At 38.4% G+C, this 14,962-nt stretch overlaps 1 protein-coding gene and 2 pseudogenes across 1 annotated transcript in view; 1 reads left to right on the forward strand and 2 right to left on the reverse strand.

Annotated features, from left to right (window-relative positions):
* Nucleotides 1-14,962, reverse strand: part of CDH8 (cadherin 8) — a 334,115-nt gene that overhangs the window by 279,046 nt on the left and 40,107 nt on the right. The gene's annotated exons all lie outside the window — the stretch shown is intronic.
* On the forward strand, nt 1,022-1,140 carry LOC111737666 (annotated as a pseudogene).
* The window catches only part of LOC105289861, a 25,718-nt pseudogene continuing 19,327 nt past the window's right edge, over nt 8,572-14,962 (reverse strand).

Below are 14,962 nucleotides of genomic sequence, written 5' to 3' on the forward strand. Positions count from 1 at the left end.
AAAAACCAAAGAAGATTAGACATGTGGGTTCAAAGAGCTATAGGTTTCTTTTCATGAATGCAGATGAGAACTAATGTAAACATAATTGACTGAAGTGAGTCAGTCTATTCCAGTGCCTGATACAAGTATTCCCAATTCCAAGTTGCCTCCTGATGCTCATCCTATGCTTGAGACTTGAGAAAAAGCTTCTCAGAGGGAACGTTATGCTGAAACACACTACATTCCTAGCTCAAAAAACCTAGCTCAGCCTTTGATTAGCTGTGTAAACTTGGATGTTGCTTAAATTCTGATTCTTAGTTTGCAAAACAGGGATTAAAACCATTTTGCAAATATTTCTGTAGCAATACATACATAATCGACCCTCTTTGTTTCATAGCTATATTTCGGTAGTATGTAGTTTATTTCAATATCCCAGAGTGATTTTCTAGAAGATCTTCACTCTTGTGCTCTCTCGTGCCCCCCACCTTTTTCTCTCCATCTCTCCCTCCCTCTTCCCTGCCCCCCATCTCGGGCTGCACAGCTGCCAAGCCTTCTCCTGATATCTTAGGAATCCACCACTACTTATGAATTAGGGTAGAGATTCCAGACTTCCAACTATGAGCTTTAGGAGCGGGCAGCGGCAGAGCTGTTATTAAGCTATCTCCACTTCAGGATCGCAATGTGCTTTCTGAGGTGGATTTAATGAATTTCTCTTTCATTCTGTGAACCTCTTGCTATTCTGCCATTCCTTCCACTTAAGCCAACAGAAAGTATTTATTTTGCTATCAACTAAAATTCCTGGATAGAAATATTATCGAATGAGAAATTCTAATTTGCTGAGAGTCGCACTATGAACACAACGGTATACACCTGTGGCATCATGAACACAGGCGGAGACCTTAACTGCAAATCAAAGTTAAAAGAGTATGAGCGGCTAACTACTAGGCCTAATCCCTCGTTATCCACAGTGATGGTAACTTGATCTTTTCACTGAGGGATTCACTCAGCAAACAATTCAAATACATCTTAAAAAATGCACACTGTCTATAGCCGTGCTACCCTGAACAAGCCCGATCCCGTCTGATCTCGGAAGCTAAGCAGGGTTGGGCCTGGTTAGAACTTGGATGGGAGATCACCTAGGAAGATCAGGTGCTGTAGGTATAAAAAGTAAAAAATAAGGGATTGTAAGCTGACAAGGTCCTTGCAATCTCTGAGGTCAACCAAGGGTTGCCTTGCCTGAAAAAAAAAATGCACATTAATTTATTTGAGAAAATATTCTGGAATGCAGGCATGCAGTATAAATATCCGTTTTCAAAATACCTATATAGCACGTGCGGTCAATGGATCTTGAAGTGCATGATACAAGAAGCCAGAACTGTAATGAAGGACACATAGCCATGGATTCAGGCAACATTCGTCTAAGAAAAGGTGAACTCTCATGGCTGTGGGGTTCAGATAAGTCACTTAAATTATTTTCAGGGATTCTACTATCTTCGACAACTCCTGCAGCAGTCAAACTTCTGAGAGAGGATGAAGTGGCAGCTCCTTCAGAGCTGAGAGAATACCATACTTGCCTTTGATTCTCCAGCCCCAAGCAGTGTCCAGAGAGCATAAAAAATGTTCAGTAATGTCTCTATAAGTAACGAAGAAAGTAAGAGTCCAGAATTTGGGGAGAATGAATCTTGAAAATCATTGGTGAAAACATTTCCACAATAAAGAGGTATTATTCTACATTTCTCTCAGACCATTTACCTCGAAGCCTTCTCCCAACAACTTCAAAGAGAAGTGCCTCCTCGTCAAGAGCTGTTTCTTAAAAAAAAACACGGTGCCAATACATATGATAAACTGTCAATATGAGAAAATCTTACATGTGGAAAAGGCAAGTTTGAGGTTAGGGGTAACTGAAATCAGTTCAAATGTGATACACATAATAAAATATTTCAAAGTCTGTAAGTAAATAATACAGCTTGGGAGAAAATACCCCAGAATGCCCATAAAAAATGTTGGAAGGTAAAGTAGATGGATCTGGACAAGTTTCCCCGTATGCAAGTTAACGGTGTGGAAATGGAGAATCATCTTTAAGATTTCACTCGTCTATGACGATGCCATTAGACATCTGAACTCTTAGTTCCCAATGCTAGATCCACCTGACCTGTATTTTTATGAACAAATTGTATTTCTCTTCTCCTTTTTTTCTCCGTATCTGAATGTTGCCTAATAAGCCTATAGGTTCCTATAGGCTTATTAAAGAGTTTGCCACATGCCCGGCACTGGGAAGCATTTGGTACATATTAGCTTCAGCGGTTGTTGGTTATTTTTACTATTACGTTTGTTGTTGTTTGTATTGCCATTGCAACACAGAATCATGTCAACTGTGCCCAGTACATTAAACAGGTTTTCTCACCTACACCACGCTCAGTTTAAATCCAGAATCTACAGATTTATAATTTCGTTCTCTTTTGGCAAGGAAGCCATACTATCTTCGCGCACACCAAAACTTTCTTCTGATCTTCTATTAAAATCTTAATACAACTTCGAAAGATATGCCAGCATTTGAGTGAGCGTATCGGCCTTGCAGTTCTGAAACATGATGTTCTCATTGTGTGTGTGTGTGTGTGCCTGTGTGTGTATGTGTATTTCTCTCTGCACAAATCACACTTTCCTTAACTCATTTAGTAAAAAGGCTAAGACCTGTCTTCCTGACTCTACATGCTGAGGCGAGTTACTCATTGATGGTGCTGCTGCTGCTGCTGCTGCTGCTGCTATTGGTGCTGGTGGCGGTATTATGTTTTTGTAAGGCAAACACATTATATAAATAAGATGCTTGAGGATGTGGCTTCATACCAATCTTCTGAAATTGAATAATTCTGATTGGCCTATAACATATCATATCCTATCATATTTAAAATTTTTCTTCATGACGAAATTAAGAGAATCAAGTTCTACTGCCGACTCTCTACTGTGTATCAGGCTCTGGGCATGGGACTTTAGATAAATTGGTCCCATTTTACAGATGAGGAACCTGATACTCTGAGACCTTAAGCCACCTGCAAGAGCTCACACCTCTTGTAAGAGATCCAAATTGAGACATTTTTGGCCCAAAGCCTGTGCTTTTTCCACTAGACTGACCCGCTGTAGTGGCAGCTACAAAGGACTACTTAGAGCTGATTTTACTTTTAACAAAGGGGAAATTGTATTCTCTGTGTGCGGAACTGTAACACACACGCTGCTTTTTGCCTAAAAGCCTCCTCACCTCCCTCCTGCCAATCTTCACCTTTTAATCCCTGTTTGAGTCTGCAAAGTGGAGACCTGCAGGCAAATATTTATTCATGAAATGAGCCATTTTTCCCATTTCTAATCCACCCCAAACTGCTTTAGGTTTTCCTCAAACTTTTGAAAAGCAATTTGCTTTTGGACTGAAAAAAAGCAGAGAGAAATAAAGAACCCCAGCCCAAATCCAGAGCCAGAAATCATGAGCCCAAAGTCAAAGTGTCTTCAGTAAGGCAGGCAGTGCAATAAATCTTAGCTGCTGACAACATGCATTTCAGATATTAAAGATAAGACATCATATAGGACTTTTAGAATTGGGGTAAAAGCCTTCCTTCATCCCCTGTGAGGAAAAGAACATAAGCCAAGTGAAAAGTGAATTTGAGAAACATTAAGCCCAGTTCCAGAGAGATCCTTGTCATGAAATTAAAGGTTTTCTCATTGATTAGTAAAATGAAAACCTTTATTTACAGAGCAACATCAATTCTAGATAAAGATCAACAATACTGTGCATGGTGTCTCTACTCTACCACCATGCACACATGGCAGGCGTCACTAATTGATCAAGGTACTTCTTTCCACTGGGCCGGGATTACTTTAAGCATCCTTATAAACACACCATTCCAACCAGCCTCTCAATCAATTGGAATAGGTACAAAGAAAAAAAAGAAAAACCTTTGTGTCAACACAAACACAGAAGGCAAAGAATATGAATGGTGTTTTGTTTGTTTGTTTTTTCTTTTATTTAATTTACCCTCAAGTTTTTCTATATCAGCAGTTGGTTTTCTTTCCTATTTTATTTATTTATTTACTTATTTACTTATTTATTTATTTATTTATTTTTAGGTGATGAAAGATCCATCAAAATGCAGGTTGCATACCAGTTGTGTAATTTGGGGCAAGTAATTCCAACTCTATTCACCTCAGTTACCTTATATGTTAAATTGGTACCATCATAATAATAACATCTCTCTTTAATCCTTTTAAGGATGATGGGAGTATGTAGAAAACTCTTAAAACACAGGTTGACAATCTCCAATCTCCAGTCAAGTATTGTCAATACTGTATTTCTAAATAAAGATTTGTTGGGACACAGCCACACTCATTCACTGGCTTTATGTCTATGGTTGCTTTCAGTCTGTAGAGGCAGAGCTGACTAGTTGCAAAAGAGCATGCATGGCCCACAGAACCTATGATATTTATTTATATAACCTATTCTAGAAAACTCTGCCAGCTCCTGAACTCCTGGCTTAGAATACTGCCTAGATTATGTGTATTTGTTGTTAAAGCATAGTATCAAAAAAAGTTATACAGTGCAGATGTATTCTCTTCTCAGATATAAAACATCTAAAAGGACAAAAAAACTAGATTTAGAAAGATCTAAGTTTGAAACCAACTTCTGCAATTTACCAGCAAGGTGACCTTGAACATATTACTACAACTGTCTGTGGCTCAGCTCCTCAACCATATAGTAAGTAGGGATAACAATACTATCTATGCCAAAGATCGAATGAGAGAATACTTCCAAAATATTCAATAGGGTACATGACACATGGAAAACACTAAGAAGTGTCAACTGTTATGATTTCTGCCTCTTAGCAACTAGGCCAAACAGATTTATAATTTTTTTTAACAGTGAAATAAAAAAATTCGGAAAACTGTCTAATGAGGAATACAAAGTATAATCAATAGTACCATGCCTCTTAGCAACTAGACCAAACAGATTTATAATTTTTTTTAACAGTGAAATAAAAAAATTTGGAAAACTGTCTAATGAGGAATACACAGTATAATCAATAGTACCATGTCCGCTATTACTCCATTAACATGTGATAGCAATCAATGACATTGCCATTATCAGGATGTCAGATCATTTTCTTATAACTGTAAAAAACTTATTCAATATCGCTTTTCTCAACCTATATTTCTCAAGAAGGCTTACATTTTTAGTTCCACGGCTCCCATTTTGTTGGTGTGTAGGAATCTAAAGTTGAACATGGGCTGTCAAAACTCATCATCCATTACGGGGTACAGAGAATAAAGCTCTAGAATAATGTGTAGGAATACAGTAATCTATCCACTCTTCTCAGAGATTAAGGGGGGCCAGGAAAGTCTTCAAAAAGTATATAAATTTTGAGCTGAATCTTTGAAAGGATGTATAATATGGTGGTGGTGTATGGAGGAGGTTGGGAGGGATGGGGCAGAGATGAGAAAGGAATTCCAGGCAGAAATGACAGCATAAAGAATGTCTGATTCAAGAATTGAAAAGTAATATAATAAACATTTTTTTTTCTTTTTCTTTCTCCTCTTTCTCCTCTCCCTCCTTTGTCTGAGCCTGACACTGGCTTTCCAGAAAGAGAGGCATTATCTTATTCTCCTTTTTCTTGTCACTGTACCCTTATCTTCTAGAATAATGACTGGTACATGGTAAATGCTTAATAACATGAGTTATTATTATGCGCATCACTAAATTTCCAAATTCACTTCTTATATAAAAATCACAAGGTGTATGTGTAGATATTACAAAGTAACAGCCGGAGCACTTCCTCTGAAGTCACATGGCCTGAGTAATAGTGTTCTCTACTCACTAGCTGTGAGATACGAGGCAATTTTTAAACTCTTGAGTTCTACCTTCGTTATCAGCAAAAAGGGGATGGATAATACCAATGATCTCTTCTTTGAGTTGTCCTAAGATGATAGATTTATGGGCACTAAGCTTTTAAAAAGGCCAATAGACACAGGCCATCCTTATTTCTAGATAGAACACTAGCAATTTTAGCTATCTGTCAATGAACATAAAGGTTCATTTAGGAATTAATGTCACATATAGGAATTAAGGAATTTGCTAAGACAGAAATTTGAGTCCTAGGAACTCTGAATCTGAGCCTGGGGAAAAAACAGCAACAACAAACTGGACTAGAACATCCCTTAGCTTATGCGTGAGCCCAGACCTTCTCTGTTAGTGAAGCACGTTTTTATAAAGCACGTATTATTTTTTAATATTCATTTTTACGGTGAAATATATTCTCTTCATGCAAAATATACATACAACTTGTAAAAATTTAAAGAATAATATTCCAATGAATGTTCATGAATCAATAACAGTTAACCAGGAGTTAAATTCTGTGTTTATATGCCATCCTTTTCTTTAGAGTTCAACCAAATATATACTTCTGTGACTGGCTTTTTGCTCAACTATGTTTTTCTTTTTGAGATTCACCCACATTGTTGCTTTCAGTTACATTTTATCCATTTTCACCAAATTCTAGTAAGACAATGCCAAACCTATCTATTCTACACTAGATTAAAATTTGGGTTATTTCCATTTTATTTTAGCATTACAAATGATACTGATTCGTACTTTTTACTTAAATTCTAGTGCCCATGACCAAGAGAGGGTTTATAGTGCATTTCCATCAGAGTAAAATTGTTAGGTAATAAATATATCTACAGTTTCAATTTTCCTATTTTCCAAGATAATATTAAATTGCTCTATGAAACGGTTTTATGAGTTCATACACTACATGTAAGAACTTATTTTGTTCAACATTTTCATTGCTCGATAATCTTTAAGTTTTCATTTTTGGCAATTTGTTGAGTATACAATGCTACTTAACTGTAATTTTCAATTTACATGATAATTAATGAGCTCAGTATCTTTTAATATGTTTGATAATACATTTGCTTTTTCTTTATCTTTTGCTTAATTCTTACTTACCTTCTATTCATTAACTATATGTATTTGTTGTATAAAATTTTTTGCCAGTTATATGTGGCAGATACCTTTTCCTTTTTCCATTTATTTTTTCTAACTTTATGATGCCTAAAGCAAATTTGAATTAAATCTTAATTTTAATGCAGTAAAAACTATTAATTTTTCTCTTTAAGGTTTACGTCACCTGTTCATGACGTAATAAATGCTTCCTTACCAAAAGGACATAAAGATACCGTCTCACATGCCTTTCAAAACTTATATCTTTCATACTTCAAGTCTTTATCCTTCTGAAATTGATTTTTTTTGTGTATAGTATAAAATAGGAAGCGATTTTTTCATATAGATAACTAATAGTTCCTGAGCTATTTCTCTACTAATCCATCTTTCATCACTGACCTGTAACACCATTTCTGTTGTATTCAAGTTTCAGTGTATGCAGTCTCTCTCCCGGCCCTTTGATCTATTGTCTACTGGCCTATCACTAACCCAGTACTACAATGCACATTCCTTTACAACGAGTCTTGAAATATAATAGTATGACCACTCACATTTTGTTTTACTTCAGGAATTTTTTTTTTTTTCAAATGTGGAGTTTTTTAATGATTTCTGCTCTATCCCCTGTGAATGAGAAGCCTGAAATCCCTTTGCAGGGGAGGTCTGCAATATTGTTCAGTGTTCAACCAATCCTCAGCATGGTAACATCTGTCCAAAAATTGTAACTAAGGGTTGCACAAAGAATTATCTTCTAAAGAGAGAAAACTCCACAAGAACAGAGCCATAGTCAGGAACAGAATTGGTATTGCAGACAACTATCTACCTAGTGGCACATACAAAATGTGATTTTCTATCACTGATTAAACAGATGCTCTTTAAACCAAGCCCTGCATTTTAATTGTAAGTATTTTTTAAATAACAGTTTAAAACCATTTCTGATAGCATGTAGCATTTACTCACAATCTAACTACTTTCCCTGGCCTGTCTTCATTAGCTACAAATATAAAAAAAACAACAACAACAAAAAAACATTTTCTTATATAACCAGCATGTTCAAATGATAGAGCCCCCTCTATTAAATAAATATAAAGACTGAATTACAGGTATAAACAAGTTTGTTGTGTTTGTTGTAACAGTTAAATGGGAAGTTTTGAGTTTGGATGGTTGGATGGGAAGTTTTAAAAATATCTTGTTATTAATCCACATAAGTAATAAAGTCTGTCAGCCAGCCATTTGTTGGCCCTTCCTTCCTCCCTTCCTTCCTCCCTTCCTTCCTCCCTCCCTCCCTCCCTTCCTTCCTTCCTTCTTTTTTTCCTCTTTCTTTCTTCTTTTGTTCTTTCTTTCTTTTGTTCTTCTTTTCTTTCTCCTTTCTTTTTTTCTTTAATGCCAATTTTAAATGGTTTAAGACATTGTGTTTTCCACTTCGTAACACAGTGCTTATAAAGTTTATTGTTACATCCTTTCCCCGAGCACACATTCCATATTCAAGGATAAAGGATTCCGAGTTACTCACTATATAGCAGCTCAACTTTAAAACTGCCAAAGAATTTGCTATAAATTTAGGTTCTTCCATACTTTTGTGTGGAATGATGATAAATTTTTGCTCAAGATTGGCTTTAATCAACCTCTTTAATGGTGAGCCCAGAAGAGGCACCCCCAGGAGGAAGGGCTCCACCTCCAGGAAGCCCCTGGGCATTCCTCCCGGCATGCCTCCTGTGCTCTGGTCCAGCTTGGTAATGAGGGGGTTGCAAACTTTTTCCAGCTCTTTCTGCCGATGTTCAATTTTTTCCTTCTGTGCAGTCTGGTTCTTATCAAACCAGTTGATGATTTCATTGTGCTTGTCAAGAATCTTATGTTTGTCCTCATCATTGATCTTGCCTTGAAGGTATTCATCTTCAACAGCTGCTTTCATGTGGAATACATAGAATTCAAGTGAAAGCTTAGAAGACACCTTGTCTCGCTGCTTCTCGTCTTCAGCTTTGTACGTCTCAGCATCCTGGACCATGCACTCAATGTCTTTCTTGCTGAGACAACCCTTGTCATTAGTGATGGGGACCTTGATCTCTTTCCCTGTACTCTTAGCCACAGCAGAGACATTGAGGATGCCACTGGTGTCAGTATCAAAAGTGCCTTCAATCCGGGGAGCAGCACGAGGTGCAGGAGTTACGCCTGTGAGTTCAGGGTTGCTGCACAGGTTGTTATCCCTGGTCATGGCCCACTTTCCTTCTTAAACATGAGTGAACACCCAGGCTGGTTGTCAGTAGGTAGTGAAGGTCTGTGTCTGCTTGGTAGGAAAGAACTGGTATTAGTGCGCTTGGTGAGGACAATCATGACTCTGCCAGCGGTTCAATGCCAAAGGAAAGAGGGACATCCAACAGCAGCAAATCTTGAACATTTCAGATTTGTCTCTAGCTAGGACGGCTGCCTGGATGGCGGCACCATATGAGACATTCTCATCAGAGGTGACTCTTATTAAACTCTCTTCCATTAAAGAAGTTTGGTAGGAGTTTCTGAATCATGGACATATGGGTAGAACCACCTACCAGGACAATATCATGGATCTGGGACTTGTCGAGCTAGGCATTCCAAAGGGCTTTCGCTACTGAGTCCAGGGTGCCATGGAAAAGGTCAGCATTCAATTCTTCAAATTGGGCACGGGTAACAGAGGTATAGCAGTTGATTTCTTCATAGAGCAAATCAACCTCAATACTGGCCTGGGTATTGGAAGACAGACTATGCTCAGCATGTTCACAAGCAGTACAGAGGTGATAGACAGCCCTCTTGTTCTCCCTGATGTCCTTCTTATGCTTGCACTTGAACTCTGCAATAAAACGGTTGATCATTCGGTTGTCAACATCTTCTCCACCTAAGTGAGTATCCCCAGCCATAGAATCCATCTTCGATTGTGAGAATTGACATATCGAAAGTGCCACCTCTCAAGTCATCGATCAGCACCTTTCTCTCAGCTCCAACTTCTTGGTCTAAGCTGTAAGCAACAGCAGTGGCAATTGGCTCATTGATGATTCTAAGTACATTGAGGCCATCAATAGTTCCAGCACTTTTGGTAGACTGATGCTGAGAGTCACAGAAGTAAGCAGGTACTATGATGACAGCATTGGAACAGTCTTCCCAAGGTAGGCTTCATCTTTGTCAAAACCACAGACAACACTTCCTCTAAATAGAAACTTTTTGTGTCTCTCTTACATGCTATCTGGACCTTGGGCCTGCACCCATCATTCACCACCACAAAGGGCCAATGTTTCTTATCAGATTGGACAACAGCATCATCAAATCTATGTCCAATCAGGCATTGGACATTGAAAGCCTTGTTGCGGCATCACCCATCAACCGCTCGGTATCAGTAAAGGCCAAGTAACTTGGTGTAGTTCAGTTTCCCTGATCATTGGCAATTATTTCCACTTTCCTTGCTGGAAGACACCCACACAACAGTAAGTGGTGCCGACCGAGATCAATGCCAACTGCAGGTCCCTTAGACGTGGTTTCTGGAGTGTACACACAGCTTGAGCAGGAGACATGCAGACGGCTGCCCTACATTCAATGAGCTGTTGGCAGTTTTTAATGTTGTGGCTCGAACCCCTTTAAAATTGTGAAATTAACCAGGAAATTCCAATTTTAGGCTGACTAGTGACAAAGAAAGCTGCTGAGGCCAGTAATATTCACACATGAGATCACTACATCGATATAATTTCATTCCAGAAGTAATTGACTTTTTCGGGCAAGAAAAAGAATAAAAGGATCAGGGTATAGATAAGACTTGGATAGAGCTTCTAAAACACTCTAGCAATTTTGCTTTGGTCTGTATTTGGGCTCACAGATAACGTTGCTTTGATTATGTGAGACCTGCAAGTAACTGCAGATTTCTGCAAACTCTTGAAAGTGAATTGGCTTATAGTCCAGTTCTAACGCCCCAAATCAGATGGAGAATGATAAAATGGAAGAAACATAAAAGGGATGCTGAAACTCTAATTTCACACATCTGTACTCTTTTGGCAAGGGTGGCTACGTGCTATTGATGCATTGTTATTTTTAGACAAAGGGAGCGTTTCAAAATATTCCAGATAAATCGATACCGTGATTGATTGAAATGAGTTTCCCCACACAGGCAGGCTGGTTAGGGGCAAAGTGCTGATGCTAGAGTTGCAGCAGGCAGCTTCGATGGAATGGTCAACTCCCGAGATTGGGGAAATGTTGAGATTCACAGCAACTTCCACTCCATGCCTTAAAGAAAGCAGAGCATCTGGGCCCTGGGAGAGCAATATACACATCCGGAGATAAAACCAGTGCCAAGGGCCCCATCTCAAATCGCCTGGAACATCCTTTTCAGAGATGGGCTTGTGTAACCAAAGCCCCAGTTCCTGCAGCTACAAATCAGTACTGTGCTCACACTGCCATCCTTAGCTCCTATGATTGATCAGGGAGATGATGAAATAAATTAACTGTACTGAATTGCATTAGAGCCCAGGGAATGAAAAGCATGTGCTTGTTTCTATTCCTTCTTTTATATTCCTGTTCATACAAATAAGCACTCTATAAACATTAATTAAGTCCTTCCCATAATCCTTTGAGATTATGCTAGGAGCGTACTTTTCTTTGCTGTCTTTGTTAAACTTAGAATCCTATGGTATTATATGCAGTTCGTCTTGGGGATAACCCAGAACGCAGGCTTCTGTATTCTTCTGCTAATGACCTTAGAAATGTTACTAGCACATGCTAGTTAGAAGCCAGCTACCTACAGAGATGAAAAGAATAGGTCCAGTCCCTGTACCTCAAAATACTGGATCTTTAACTATGAGCAGTGTATACAGTCTCTTTATCAGAAGATTAACTGATAAGCACTACTATTTTCCCATTTTGTAGGTAAAGAAACACAAATTTGATGGTTAACAGAGTTAACACTGTTTGCCACAGTGTATTAGTCACCATTAAATTCTTACTGAATGGGTGTAATTGCTAGATATTATTATAACAGATTAGGAAAAGGCCACTAAAACACTAGTGATATATATTGTTTATTAATTTACCTATTATAACCTAGATCCTTTAACACTAATTCACATATTTTAGCTCAAATCCTCTTCACATCCCGATAAAGTGGAAGGTATTCCCATTTTACAGAAAGGAAAAGCTGAGGGAGTCACGTGTAAAGGTGCACGTTAGCTGAATAATTTCAAATAGAGTCAGGACTGTACTCTTTATTCTCGTGACTTCGCTAACAATATGTCTTCACTAACAATACTCAGATAAAAATTATATATGCATACCCTAAACCGACTTGGCGAGCTCACAAATCCAGCTTTTGACAAACTGCCCGAGTTAGCATCCCCGAGTCGCTTTGGGTAAGTGGGGGCGGAAGGGAAGGAAACACACACCTATTAAGGCGCTGCCATCTGCCAGGCGGAGGGTGAGCCACTTTTGTGCAGTCCGTCTGTGCTACAGATTTTCCTTTCTGTGAACTTCTGCTCTCATTTCCTCAGAGAAACTCAGAGAAGCAGGAATATAAGCGATCATAACCTTCTAGTTGCGCTTAACACCCAATGCAAATGTGAAAAGACTCAATTTAGACAGGCAATAACATGACTTAAAATTTCTGTAGCACTGGGGAAGTTTACAAAATACTTTCACATACTTCACTGTACTTGGTACTTAAAACAACATTTGGAGGCAGATGGAGGATATAGTGTCATCTATTTTGCAGGTGAGTATGATAGAGTTTCTGAGAGAAGAGTTTTGCTCAAAGTAACATAAGTTAGAGACGAAAGTGGTGCTTAAGCCCTTTCAAACTTTTACCTAAATCAGGAAACATGGGAGTTATCCATGATCTATCTAGGTCTATCTTCCTTCCTTCTTTCTTCCCCTTCCCCTTCCCTCCTTCCCTCCTTCCCTCCTTCCTTCCTTCCTCTCTACCTCTCTCTCTTCTTGTTCTTTCTTTTCTTTCTTTTCTTTTCTTTCTCTCTCGCTCGCTCTCTCTCTCTCTCTCTCTCTCTCTCTTTCTCTCTCTCTCTTCTTTCTCTCCACTTCCTGTCTGATTCTGAACACTGGTAATTCCAATTTATCTACTATTTTGGAGAAGCAAGCTACTCTTAAGAGACAACAGGGTGTCTAATGTTTTCCTTTTCTAACTTGCTGGCCAGTCAATATATTGAATGAATCCCTGCTTGTAGCTTTGCTGGATCCACTTGCTTCCAGCAAAATATATGCTAAGCCTTTCGTGCGTGAGTTGACTTTGCAGGAGATAAAAGATAAGGGAATAGATGCCATTTGTGGCTCTGCAATAGAAATATACTCAGTCTTGGGCTCTATACTAAAGTGAGTGGGGAATATCTTCAATAGGTGATTTGGAGAATAAAAATTGAACAGAGACAAGGAATTAAAGCTCATTCATCTAACAATATTTACTGAGAACTTTTCTAGGAAGTCCTGGGCATATAGCAGTGAAGAAAAATAATAAATCCCTTCTCCTCAATTAGCTTACCTTCCGGTAGGAAAGACAGATTTTTTTTTTTAATGTACATATACAAGGTTCAAAGATAAACTTTTAGAGATATACAGTGACGCCAGGTAACACTTGGGTTTTATATTCTCTCAGATCAATTTCCTCCTTTCCCCTTATTTCTAACTTTAAACACTCCTCAACACGTTAACTGAAGGAGGAGAAAACTGCCCTTCCTCACAACATCTTCCCCCTTAGAATGCCATTTTTAAATGTTTATAACTGTAATATTTTTATTCTAAAATGTTTAAATAGTTAGTAGTAGTAAATATACGTGATAATACCAAATATTAAATATGAGTGTGTCTTTAAACATGTCAAATAGTACCAAAAGCATGCAAAGCTTAAACTCCCCTTCCCAACACAGACCCCTGTCCTCTAATTCTTTTCTTTAGAGTCAACTACTATCAAGGTCTATTGTGCATATCTGTGCATGTACACGTGTCCAAAAGCAAACAAATATTTAAAGCACACACAAGAATATGCGAGTGTAGATACTACATTTATTCTACTCTGTACGCAAATGATACATTACCCTGTATCTTGTTTTAGACAGCAGTCCATAACACATATGGTACTGGCTCATCTTTTTCACAGCTGCATAGTACTCCAGACAATGGATGCGTAATAACTTATTTAAACATAAATAATGGAAATCTAATTTCATTACTCCATTGCTTAAACTCTCCAATGTCTGACTTCACTCCACCCCAACTTGATCACATAATCATGATAAAGTACAAACCCCAAAGAATACCAGGCAAAACTCATGGCTGGGAAGTGAATGGTGATTAAGCATTGGAAGAAAAAAATGCCTCAGTGGTATTACATTTTCTGTGAACTGTTCACTGTTTTCAAATTGCACTGTCATTCCGTTCATTCGTGCCTTCAACCCTATCCTTGCTGCTTGTAAAATTGCCCCTCAGTCGAATAAATCCTATATGGTGCTCTAAGCTCATTTTAGATTTCTGATCTCAAGAAGCATACCCTAACTATAGGCCCCAGGTACAAATTGAGTCCGGCACGGCTCCAATGTCTCCCTAGCAACCATTATTAACTTCCATTAGATTGTTTACTACACTGCATTGAGATCGTAGATTTCCTTGAGTGTCTGCCCTAGTTGACTACCAATTTCCTGGAATAAAAAATACTGTGACTTATTAATCACTATATCCATAGGCATAGCATATAATTTACCTATTATAGGTTAAGGAAAATTCATCGAATGACTAACCAAATGTAAAAAGCTTTATGGCTATAAGCCAATGCTCTCCCTACCAGAGAAAAGAGCTACTGAAATAAATCTCTTTTAGGGTTATATTATAGAACTGGTACCAAAAGTGGTCCCCCGACCAGCACCATCAGCATCACATGGGCATTTGTCAGAAATGCAAATTTCTCATGTCCTACCTCAGAGGTACCAGATCAGAAACGCTGAAGGTGGGGCCCACCATCCAGTTTTAATAAGCCCTGTATGATTCTGATGCTCACTAAAC

Source organism: Pteropus vampyrus, unplaced genomic scaffold (assembly GCF_000151845.1).
Source record: "Pteropus vampyrus isolate Shadow unplaced genomic scaffold, Pvam_2.0 Scaffold29, whole genome shotgun sequence".
NCBI lineage: Eukaryota > Metazoa > Chordata > Mammalia > Chiroptera > Pteropodidae > Pteropus > Pteropus vampyrus.